Source organism: Coregonus clupeaformis, chromosome 6, assembly GCF_020615455.1.
Source record: "Coregonus clupeaformis isolate EN_2021a chromosome 6, ASM2061545v1, whole genome shotgun sequence".
NCBI lineage: Eukaryota > Metazoa > Chordata > Actinopteri > Salmoniformes > Salmonidae > Coregonus > Coregonus clupeaformis.
In genome coordinates, this window is record NC_059197.1 from 9,130,764 (window position 1) to 9,142,933 (window position 12,170).

Genomic DNA, 12,170 nt, shown 5'->3' on the forward strand with positions numbered 1-12,170 from the left:
CAGCCCCCTGCCCGGCCTGTTCCTGCTCCACGCACCAAGGATACGGTGTGCGTCGACAGCCCTGCCCGGCCTGTTCCTGCTCCACGCACAGAACCTACGGTGTGCGTCGCCAGCCCAGCCCGGCCTGTTCCTGCTCCACGCACAGAGGATACGGTGTGCGTCGACAGCCCTGCCCGGCCTGTTCCTGCTCCACGCACCAAGGATACGGTGTGCGTCGACAGCCCGGCCCGGCCTGTTCCGGCCACTCGCACCAGGGATACGGTGCGCGTCGCCAGCCCGACCCGGCCTGTTCCGGCCACTCACACCAGGGATACGGTGCGCGTCGCCAGCCCGGTCCGGCCTGTTCCTGCCACCCGCACCAAGTCTACGGTGCGCGTCGCCAGCCCGACCCGGCCTGTTCCTGCCACCCGCACCAAGTCTACGGTGCGCGTCGCCAGCCCGGTCCGGCCTGTTCCTTCTCCCCGCACTAGCCCTGAGATGCGTGTCCTCAGCCCGGTACCTCCAGTTCCGGCACTACGCGCCAGGCCTAAGGTGCGCCTCAGACGGCCAGAGTCTGCCGTCTGCCCAACGGCGCCTGAACTGCCCGTCTGCCCAACGGCGCCTGAACTGCCCGTCTGCCCAACGGCGCTTGAACTGCCCGTCTGCCCAACGGCGCCTGAACTGCCCGTCTGCCCAACGGCGCCTGGACTGCCCGTCTGCCCAACGGCGCCTGAACTGCCCGTCTGCCCAACGGGCGCTTGAACTGCCCGTCTGCCCAACGGGCGCTAAAGCCGCCCGTCTGTACTGAACCTGCAAAGCCGCCCGTCTGCCATGAGCCTTCAGAGCCGTCCGCCAGACCGGAGCCGCTAGAGCCTTCCGCCAGACAGGAGCCGCTAGAGCCTTCCGCCAGACAGGATCAGCCAGAGCCTTCCGCCAGACAGGATCAGCCAGAGCCTTCCGCCAGACAGGATCAGCCAGAGCCTTCCGCCAGACAGGATCAGCCAGAGCCTTCCGCCAGACAGGATCAGCCAGAGCCTTCCGCCAGACAGGATCGGCCAGATCCGTCAGCCAACCATGAGCAGCCAGATCCGTCAGCCAGCCATGAGCAGCCAGGTCCGTCAGCCAGCCATGAGCAGCCAGATCCGTCAGCCAGCCATGAGCAGCCAGATCCGTCAGCCAGCCATGAGCCGTCCAGCCAGGATCCGCCAGAGCCGTCCAGCCAGGATCCGCCAGAGCCGTCCAGCAAGGATCCGCCAGAGCCGTCCAGCCAGGATCCGCCAGAGCCAGCCAGCCAGGATCCGCCATTCAGTCCGGTGCTGCCCCTTAGTCCGGTGCTGCCCCTTAGCCCGGTGCTGCCCCTTAGCCCGGTGCTGCCCCTTAGTCCGGTGCTGCCCCTGAGTCCGGTGATGCCTCTTAGTCCAGTGCTGTCCCTTAATCCTGTGGGGTTTAGTTGGGGGGTGGTCATTTGGAGGAGGCTACGTAAGCGGGTAGTGACTATGGTGGGGTGGGGACCACGACCAGTGCCAGAGCCGCCACCATGGACAGACGCCCACCCAGACCCTCCCCTAGACTGTATGCTGGTGCGCCCGGAGTTCGCACCTTTGAGGGGGTACTGTGACACTCTGGCTCCATGGACTTTGATTATTGAGCCAGGGTTGTTCATTTTCTTTTGGGTGTATTTCTATGTTGGTTTCTAGGTGTTCATTTCTATGTTGTGGTGGTTATTATTCATGTGACTCCCAATCGGAGGTAACGAGTGACAGCTGTCGGCTCGTTATCTCTGATTGGGAGCCATATTTAAACTGTTGTGGTTTCACTGTGTGTTTGTGGGTTTTTGTTCCATGTTTCTGTCAGTGTTACAGAGGACTTCACTATCGTCATTTGTTGTTTTTCGTGGTTGCTTTATTAAATAAAGTCATCATGTTCACTCCACGCGCTGCGTATTGGTCCGCTTCTTCAGACGATCGTGACACTTCTTCAGTAGTGGAATAAAGACAATTAGCACTTGAATGTTGTAAATTAATACTGTGTGTAAATACTGGAGGGATGTATGATTGTTAATAAAATTGTTCATAGACCAATTTTTTATACTGTGTCTATATGTATGCAAGTACTTTGAAATTACGTTTAAATCGTTGAAACAACGACCTGAAAAAGACGTATTTTCAACTTTCACTTTCAACCAAAACCGAACGTCGACTGACGTCTTTGTATAGTCGTTTTTTCAACGACATAAAAATGTATTTTCAACGACACTTTCAACCAAAACCGAACGTCGATTGGGCGTCGGGCAGAGCTGTCTTTTCAATGTCTTTTCAACAACATTTTGCTAGGTGGGTTATGCCTGGAACCAGCCCTGGATGTCAGACCACACCAGCACCACCAGGAGTCAATGTGTAATTTCAACGCTTCTCGAATACTCCTCACATGACAGCATTTACAAATCCATGTTGGAGCTCACTGTTATACACTCTTAGAAAAAAGGGTTTCAAAAGGGTTATTCAGCTGTCCCCATAGGAGAACCCTTTTTGGTTAAAGGTAAAAATAAATATTTATACAAAAAATTGAAATATCAAACTTACATAAGTATTCAAACCCTTTGCTATTGTAGCGTCATACCCAATGAGACTCGAGGCTGTAATCGTTGCAAAAAAATATATAAACTGAAATATTAAATTTACATAAGTATTCAGACCCTTTACTCAAGCCTTTGTTAAAGTACTGAGTAAAGGGTCTGAATACTTATGTAAATGTGATATTTCAGTTTATTTATTTTTTTGCAAATAAAATCTACAAACCCGTTTTTGCTTTGTCATTATGGGGCATTGTGTGTATAATGATGAGATATATTGTGTGTATATTGATGAGGGGAAAAAACAATTGTATCCATTTTAGAATAAGGCTGTAACGTAACAAAATGTGGAAAAAGTCAAGGGGTCTGAATACTTTCCAAATGCACTGTATATGGTCTCCAATGTTTATTGAAAACATTAATACATTTGCACAATGAGCACTTGTTGTCTGTCAAATACACCATTACAGTTGTTGGTTAGCTAGGTAGGGAATTTTAGCCATATTAGCATTGACATGAAATCAGTCAAAATACCTCAAACCAAGACATGGTATCAAGAACATGATGAAACGAGCCACTTACGATTCCCCACAGTTTCTTGTCATTCTTGCTAGCTATCTGGCCATCCAGAATCACAACAACAACACACTGACTTCTGCCCCATGGAGGGCGCGCACATCTTTTTCGTGATGTTGTCAGCTAACCCAGCTATGGGAACAGCCGAATAACAATTTTAGGTTGTAGATAGAACCTTTTTTTCTAAGTAAGTAAATGAAGACTTGTTAAGAAACAGACACCTGTGTGAAGTGGTTCCACCACCGTCATTTGCCAACATGCTCTTTATGTCTTTATCTTGTTTCCCTCCCTGTTACAGGATGGGGTCGCAGTTCCGGAGCAACCCACTAGGTGTCATCCTCTGACAACCTTAGGCACCTCCTCACTCACAGTCTGGACTAATCATTATCCTATTGGTGTCATCTGTGTCTACCTGTTCACCTGTGTATTTATGCCCTCACTTCCCTGTGTTCCCTTGCTCTGTTTTCTCTGGTAGTTCTCGAGGCCAAACAGTACTAATCAGTGTCTGATCGCGAGACGTATGTACAGGTACTTGAGAAGTGTTCTCCCTGTTTCATTGTTGTTTCCAGTCGTAGTTAGTATTTCGTATGTTTGCTGTCAGCCTGTTTTTGGAGACCAATTTGCTCCTCCTTTATTTTTTTGTGACAAGTCCGCTATTTTATATCCTGGTTTTGGGACCACCAGTAAAGATCCTTGTTTCACCATCTCTACCTACTGTCTATCCTGCACCGGACCTGGGTCACACCTCACACCAACCCTTACACCTCCCCTGGTCATAGACATGATTTAGCCTCACCAATTCACTTTTATACAGTGCATTTGGAAAGTATTCAGACCCATTGACTTTTTCCACATTTTGTACCGTTACAGCCTTATTCTAAAATGGATTAAATGTATTGTTTTACTCATCAATCTACACACAATACCCCATAATGACAAAGTGAAAACAGGTTTTTAGATATTTTTGTATATTTATTTAAAATAATATAAAATAAATACCTTATTTACATAAGTATTCAAATCATTTGCTATGAGACTCGAAATTGAGCTAAGTTGCATCCTGTTTCCATTGATTATCCTTGAGATGTTTCTACAACCTGGTTGGAGTCCACCTGTGGTAAATTCAATTGATTGGACATGATTTGGAAAGGCAAACACCTGTCTATATAAGGTCACACAGTTGACAGTGCATGTCAGAACAAAAACCAAGCCATGAGGTCGAAGGAATTGTCCGTAGTGCTCCGAGGCAGGATTGTGTCGAGGCACAGATCTGGGGAAGGGTACCAAAAAATGTCTGCAGCATTGAAGGTCCCCAAGAACACAGTGGCCTCTTCCTAGAGCTGGCCGCCCAGCCAAACTGAGCAATCGGTGGAGAAGGGCCTTGGTCAGGGAGTTGACCAAGAACCCGATGGTCACTCTGACAGAGCTCCAGAGTTCCTCTGTGGAGATGGGAGAACCTTCCAGATGGACAACCATCTCTGCAGCACTCTACCAATCAGGCCTTTATGGTAGAGTGGCCAGACGGAAGCCACTCCTCAGTAAAAGGCACATGACAGCCCGCTTGGAGTTTGCCAAAAGGCACCTAAAGGACTCTCAGACCATGAGAAACAAGATTCTCTGGTCTGATGAAAACAAGATTGAACTCTTAGGCCTGAATGCCAAGCGTCACGTCTGGAGGAAACCTGGATCCATCCCTACGGTGAAGGATGGTGGTGGCAGCATTATGCTGTGGGGATGTTCACCTTCCAACAGGACAATGACCCTAAGCACACAGCCAAGACAACACAGGAGTGTCTTAGGGACAAGTCACTGAATGTCCTTGAGTGGCCCAGCCAGAACCCGATCTAATATCTCTTGAGAGACTTGAAAATAGCTGTGCAGTGACGCTCCCCATCCAACCTGACAGAGCTTGAGAGGATCTGCAGAGAAGAATGGGAGAAACTCCCCAAATACAGATGTGCCAAGCTTGTAGTGTCATACTCAAGAAGTCTCGAGGCTGTAATCGCTGCCAAAGGTGCTTCAACAAAGTACTGAGTAAAGGGTCTGAATACTTATGTAAATGTGATATTTCCGTTTTGTATTTTCAATATATTTGCATAAAATTCTAAAAACCAGTTTTTGCTTTGTCATTATGGGGTATTGTGTGTTGATTGATGAGGGGGAAAAAACTATTTAATCAATTTTAGAATAAGGCTGTAATGTAACATCATGTGGAAAAAGTCAAGGGGTCTGAATACTTTCCCAATGCACTGTAGTTTGCCCTGGCTTCATTGAATTTCTTCACTTGACATGAGGAGCCTCGGCCAAGCGGGGCTCGTCCCTTTGACATTCGGTTGATCCGCTTGGCGGGAGCGGACCCTTTTCCGTCTTACAGACTGGCCGTCAGTCGTCCTGAGAGTCATCAATGTGCTACGCACTAATTACCGGATTGAGATCGCCAAGGACTAGCGCTACTGTATCTGGCAACCTTCAGCTAGGATGGGCATCCGTTTCCTACTGCTTGTCTCCGTCTGGCACCGTAAGAAACCTTGAGGGCAATATAACAAAAGGGATTATTCGACCGGTAATCGGAGGTAGCGCCCTCAGCCGTTGTATGAAGATGTTCTGATTTTATGTTCGCTTATGCTTATGTGATACTTGTTACCGTTCCTGCCCCTCGCACCTCACCGCATGCGTGTCAGTATTGATGGCTGTGTGTTGTGGTGGGGGGAAACTTGGATTACCGTGCCCTCCCTTGTTTGCTTTCCACCGAGGCTAGAGGCTGTGCAGGGTTTGGAAGTTTGCCATTCTTCTCCCTGTCGGCCTTTCACCATGGTGTTGGTCATTGTTCGCAGAATGGTTTTAGATAGAGCTGAAGCGTCCAGGCGATCCGCCGCCGCCGTCGCCAAGGCGACGGGAGGGGAGACATTATACCGCCGCCTGCCCGGGGGCGCAGAGTGGTTTGCTAGGTACCTGGGGCCGCGAATGGGTCGTGGGCAGGACCCAATCGCTTGATATGTGAGACCGTGGTGGGAAGACCCGGTTCACCGGCTTCCCCAATCCCTGCCCCATGTGGCCGTGACTAGCGGGGAGAGGGGATGGCGCCGGTCGGGCACATCCCAGGCAATATGGTTGGGGGGCCCTTTCATTACCGTGTCCTCCCATTTCTACTCCCTTCGGCCTGCACCATCATCATCGTGCCCTTAGTTATGATGACGGCCGAAGTGGTCTCCCAGCCATGGTTGGGGTTTTCGTTGTCAGGAGTACTGAGGAGTATCAAGCCCACTTGACCTGATGCGGCAGCGCGGAAGAATTCCCTCAGCAGATCTACAGTCTAATGACACCTGATCTATGCCAATTGTGAAGTATTCTTTGCAAACTGTTTCATTACTTTTATGATGTGTTCCACAGTACTCACAGTAGTATATAATATTGTAGAAAATATTCTGTGTCAAATGAAGCACATTTGTGAATTACTCTCTATGAAAAAGTATTACTCTATGAAAAATGTATGCACTCACTAACTGTAAGTCGCTCTGGATAAGAGCATCTGAAAATGACTAAAATGTAAATGTAAATATGGCTTCACCATGGTGTTTTAACCTATGGAACATAGTGCATGAAGTCCTCTTACCTCTTGATTTTAGAAACTGGCAGCAGAATGTCAGAGCGCTGGGCACAGTGGCACCCTTGTTCCCTACAAATGTGACCTTTCAAATGAAGAGGAGATCCTTTCCATGTTTTCTGCCATCAAGACTCTCCGTCAGGGAGTGGATGTGTGCATCAACAATGCTGGCCTGGCCCATTCAGAGTCACAGTTGAATGGCAAAACCGATGGCTGGAGGACAATGATTGATGTAGGTGTCACTGTCAATGATCTCTGTGTTTATGTCAACTGCTGTCCATATTTATCTTTTATTTTTATTTTCATTTAGCAGACACTCTTAACCAGAGCGACTCACAGTCAAAAAGCAAGGGATGTTTTCACTATCCTGTGTCATGCTCTGCATCATTTAATAGCATTTCTTATTGATGTAACTGTCAATCTCTGTGTTAATGTCACTGACCATATTTATCTAAAAAAAACAAGGGATGGCCGTCACACGTTCTGTGTCATTCACTCAATTTTTTAATATCACATTGATATTCAATGGATGTATTTTACAGGTGAACATCATTGCATTGTCTATCTGCACACGAGAGGCATACCAGTCTATGAAGGAGAGGAAGGTGGATGATGGCACATCAGAAACATAAACAGGTACCGTACAACTCTATCTCTACCTTCAGATATGCAATTGGACTCAGGTTGCAGTGAATGCTTTTCTTTGGACAATCCACTGATAGTACAAACCATAATGTATCTTCTTCTATTATAGTATGAGTGGACATCGTGTAGTTTCCAGTGCTGATACGAACTTCTATAGTGCTACCAAGTATGCTGTGACTGCCCTGACTGACAGAAGGGCTGCGGCAAGAGCTGCGAGAGGCTAAAACCCACATTCGAGCCATGGTAAGTTGTTAATTCCTAGTCTTCTTATTAGAAATATTTCATTATATTGTCAATGAGCTGATCAGTCGTCCGTAGCCACCCAGCACTGAATTGCGCTCATTTATCATATTGTGAGTACAGTACACCAACATTACACTGCTGAAAACAATGTGTTCTATTATTGGTAACGTTCCACAATATCAGGCCATTGTGTCCTCATGACAGACTACATTGATGTTTAAAATCAACAGATTTATCTAGCTAATGCACAATGTAATCATTAGAGCCATTAATGTAAAGCTGAAACTAACCCAGTGTTTCTGTTTTCCTCTGGACAGTGTATGTGGTATGGTGGAAACAGAATTTGCTTTCCGGCTTCACAGACTCCATCCAGAGAAGGCTGCTGCTACCTACGACAGTTTGAAGGTGAATGATAAAAAAAAAAAAAGATATCTGTGCATACAGGCTTTATGATTGTGTTTGAATGTGTACGTTATAATTCTACTGCCTTCCTACAGTGTTTAGAAGCAGTCGACATTGGCAGTGCTGTAGCGTATGTCTTAGGCGCACCGCCACATGTTCACGTAAGTAGGACACTTGTCTATCTTATGTCTGTCTCAGTATTCTCTGCACACCCTGTTCACTTCCATCAATCTTTGAATGAATTTAACAAATGATAACTACTGTACTCCTGTCTTTACATATCTAGATTGGAGATGTTCAAATGCGACCTGTGGAGCAAGTGTCATAGAGCAGTCCTGCAGGAGGAATCTGATGCACCTTGATCATCTCAAAGAGGATTGAAAGTTGGCTTAAAGCTGTAGGATTGTGGAGTTTTTTCATTGTTATTTTGTCTGATCTGAAGATTATTATTTGCCATGAAAATTATTGTAGGCTAGTCTACAGCCCCTTTACAATCTGATACTTACATTAAATGAGCTTCAGATAAATTACATTTTCTGTGACATTGTGTAACAACACTATTACAATTTTCCATCAGTATTTTGATTTTTTTTTTTATGAATGAAGATTATTATTTGCCATGAAAATTATTGTAGGCTACTCTACAGCTCCTTCACAATCTGATACTTACAGTTGAAGTCGGAAGTTTACATACACTTAGGTTGGAGTCATTAAAACTCGTTTTTCAACCACTCCACAAATTTCTTGTTAACAAACTATAGTTTTGGCAAGTCGGTTAGGACATCTACTTTGTGCATGACACAAGTAATTTTTCCAATAATTGTTTACAGACAGATTATTTCACTTATAATTCACTGTATCACAATTCCAGTGGGTCAGAAGTTTACATACACTAAGTTGACTGTGCCTTTAATCAGCATGGAAAATTCCAGAAAATGTTGTCATGGCTTTAGAAGCTTCTGATAGGATAATTGATATCATTTGAGTCAATTGGAGGTGTACATGTGGATGTATTTCAAGGCCTACCTTCAAACTCAGTGCCTCTTTGCTTGACATCATGGGAAAATCAAAAGAAATCAGCCAAGACCTCAGAAAAAAGATTGTAGACCTCCACAAGTCTGGTTCATCCTTGGGAGCAATTTCCAACAGCAAAGGACCTTGTGAAGATGCTGGAGGAAACGGGTATAAAAGTATCTATATCCACAGTAAAACGAGTCCTATATCAACATAACCTGAAAGGCCGCTCAGCAAGGAAGAAGCCACTGCTCCAAAACCGCCATAAAAAAAGCCATACTAAGGTTTGCAATGCAAAATAGTTGGGAAGAGATCTTTGACGTACCGATCCCATGGCATAGTGTTTATGAACTGACACGCAAAACGACACCGGATTCAAAAATTAGAATCTTTCAATTTAAATTATTATATAAAATTCTTGCTACCAATAGAATGTTATTTATATGGGGGATACAATCTTCCCAGCTCTGCAGATTTTGCTGTGAAGAGACAGAATCATTAGATCATTTGTTTTGGTTCTGTCCATTTGTAGCTTGTTTTTGGACACAGGTCCAGGAATGGCTAAAGGATTGCAATATTTACCTGGAGCTAACCTTGCAGATAGCATTACTGGGTGATCTGAAAAGTCATAGTCAATCAATCAATAATATAATAATACTTTTAGCAAAAATGTTTATTTTTAATTCACAATCTGTAGAAGCAATGAGAATAGAAAGGTTCAGAACTTCTGTAAAACATCACAGTACAGTTGAAATATATATGGCAAATAGAAATCCTATATGGATGGTGTTAAGAGATAGATGGGAGGTATTGAATAGAGTTGAAGGATGGGACTAATAACAAATAACAACAAATAATAACAAAGATAGCTAATAATGTAAGCATACTGTGTCCATAATAAGTATATAGGTTGTATGTTGGGAGCTTTTGGGAAAGAGCACAGTTAGAAAGATATGGCATTGTCAAAAGGTGAGGTGTATGTGGTGTGGAAGTCAGGCGCAGGACACCGAGGCTCAGTCCAACAGAGTTTACTAATAATCCCAAAAGGCAACGATACAAAATACACGGCCTCAATGAACAAACAGAGGCGAGCAATTACGCAACAAGCGTAATATAAAAAACAGAGAACAAACACGCAGCACTACGGACAGGCGAACAACAACACACAATCTAACCAATACAAAACAGGGAACTTATAGGACACGTAATCAGACACAAACAGACACAGGTGTGACAGACCGACAGACAAAAGCAATCACACATAGAAACATTCAACGGTGGCAGCTAGTACTCCGGGGACGGCGAACGTCGACGCCTGCCCGAACCAGGAGGAGGCGCAGCCTCGGCCGAAACCGTGACAGTACCCCCCCTTGACGCGCGGCTCCAGCCGTGCGCCGACCCCGGCCTCGGGGACGGCCAGGAGGACGCGGACCCGGGCGCGTGGGATGCCCACGGTGGAACTCCGTCAGGAGGGATGGATCGAGGATGTCCCTCCTGGGCACCCAGCACCGTTCCTCCGGACCGTACCCCTCCCACTCCACGAGATACTGGAGACCACTCATCCGGCGCCTCGAGTCCAAGATAGTCCGGACCCTGTACGCCGGGGCCCCCTCGATGTCCAAAGGGGGCGGAGGGGTCTCTCCTATCTCAACTTCTTGGAGTGGGCCAGCTACCACCGGCCTGAGAAGAGACACATGGAACGAGGGGTTAATATTTTTGTATTCTATAGGTAGTTGTAACCTGTAACACACCTCGTTCAATCTTCTCAGGACTTTGAAGGGCCCCACAAACCGCCGACCCAGCTTCCGGCAGGGCAGGCGGAGGGGCAGGTTTCGAGTCGAGAGCCAGACTCGATCTCCCGGTGCGTACACCGGTCCCTCACTGCGGTGGCGATCGGCGCTCGCCTTTTGTTGACGTATGGCACGCTGCAGATGGACATGGGCAGCGTCCCACGTCTCCTCCGAGCGCCGAATCCACTCGTCCACCGCAGGAGCCTCGATCTGGCTCTCGTGCCATGGTGCCAGGACCGGCTGATAGCCTAAAACACACTGGAAATGTGTTAAATTGGTGGAGGAGTGGCGGAGAGAGTTCTGGGCTATCTCTGCCCAGGGGAGGAATCTAGACCACTCCTCCGGCCGGTCCCGGCAATAGGACCTCAAAAACCTACCCACATCCTGGTTGACACGTTCCACCTGCCCATTGCTCTCTGGGTGGTACCCCGAGGTAAGGCTTACCGAGACCCCCAACCGTTCCATGAACGCCCCCCAAACTCTGGAGGTGAACTGGGGACCTCGGTCAGACACAATATCCTCGGGGACCCCATAGTGCCGGAACACATGGGTGAATAGGGCCTCAGCGGTTTGTAGGGCAGAAGGGAGACCCGGCATTGGAAGGAGACGACAGGCCTTAAAAAACCGATCCACAACGACCAAAATGGTGGTATTCCCCTGGGAGGGGGGTAGATCAGTTACGAAATCCACCGATAGGTGGGACCATGGTCATTGTGGAACGGGCAGGGGATGTAGCTTACCCCTGGGCAAATGTCTAGGCGCCTTACACTGGGCACATACCGAGCAGGAGGAGACATAAACCCTCACATCCCTAGCTAACGTTGGCCACCAGTATTTCATGCTAAGACAGTGCACTGTCCGGCCAATACCTGGATGTCCAGAGGAGGGTGATGTATGAGCCCAATAAATCAGTCGATCACGAACCTCGAGCGGAACGTACGTCCTCCCCACAGGACACTCAGGGGGAGTAGGTTCGGTACGCAGTGCCCGCTCGATTTCCGCATCGACCTCCCATACCACCGGAGCCACCAAACAAGACGCCGGCAATATGGAAGTAGGCTCGTTGGACCTCTCCTCTGTGTCATACCGCCGGGACAGGGCGTCTGCCTTACCATTCTGGGACCCTGGGATGTATGTGATCTTAAAAACAAACCTGGTTAGGAACATGTTCCACCTAGCCTGACGAGGGTTCAATCTCCTCGCTGCCCGGATGTACTCCAGGTTACGGTGATCTGTCAGAATGAGGAAAGGGTGTTGAGCCCCCTCAAGCCAATGCCTCCACACCTTTAGGGCCTGGACTACGGCTAACAGCTCCCTGTCCCCAACATCATAGTTGCGCTCCGCC

General features: G+C 47.4%; 1 pseudogene; it reads left to right on the plus strand.

Moving 5' to 3' along the window:
- The first annotated feature begins 6,759 nt into the window (after positions 1-6,759).
- On the plus strand, positions 6,760-8,349 carry LOC121567131 (annotated as a pseudogene).
- Positions 8,350-12,170: the final 3,821 nt, after the last annotated feature.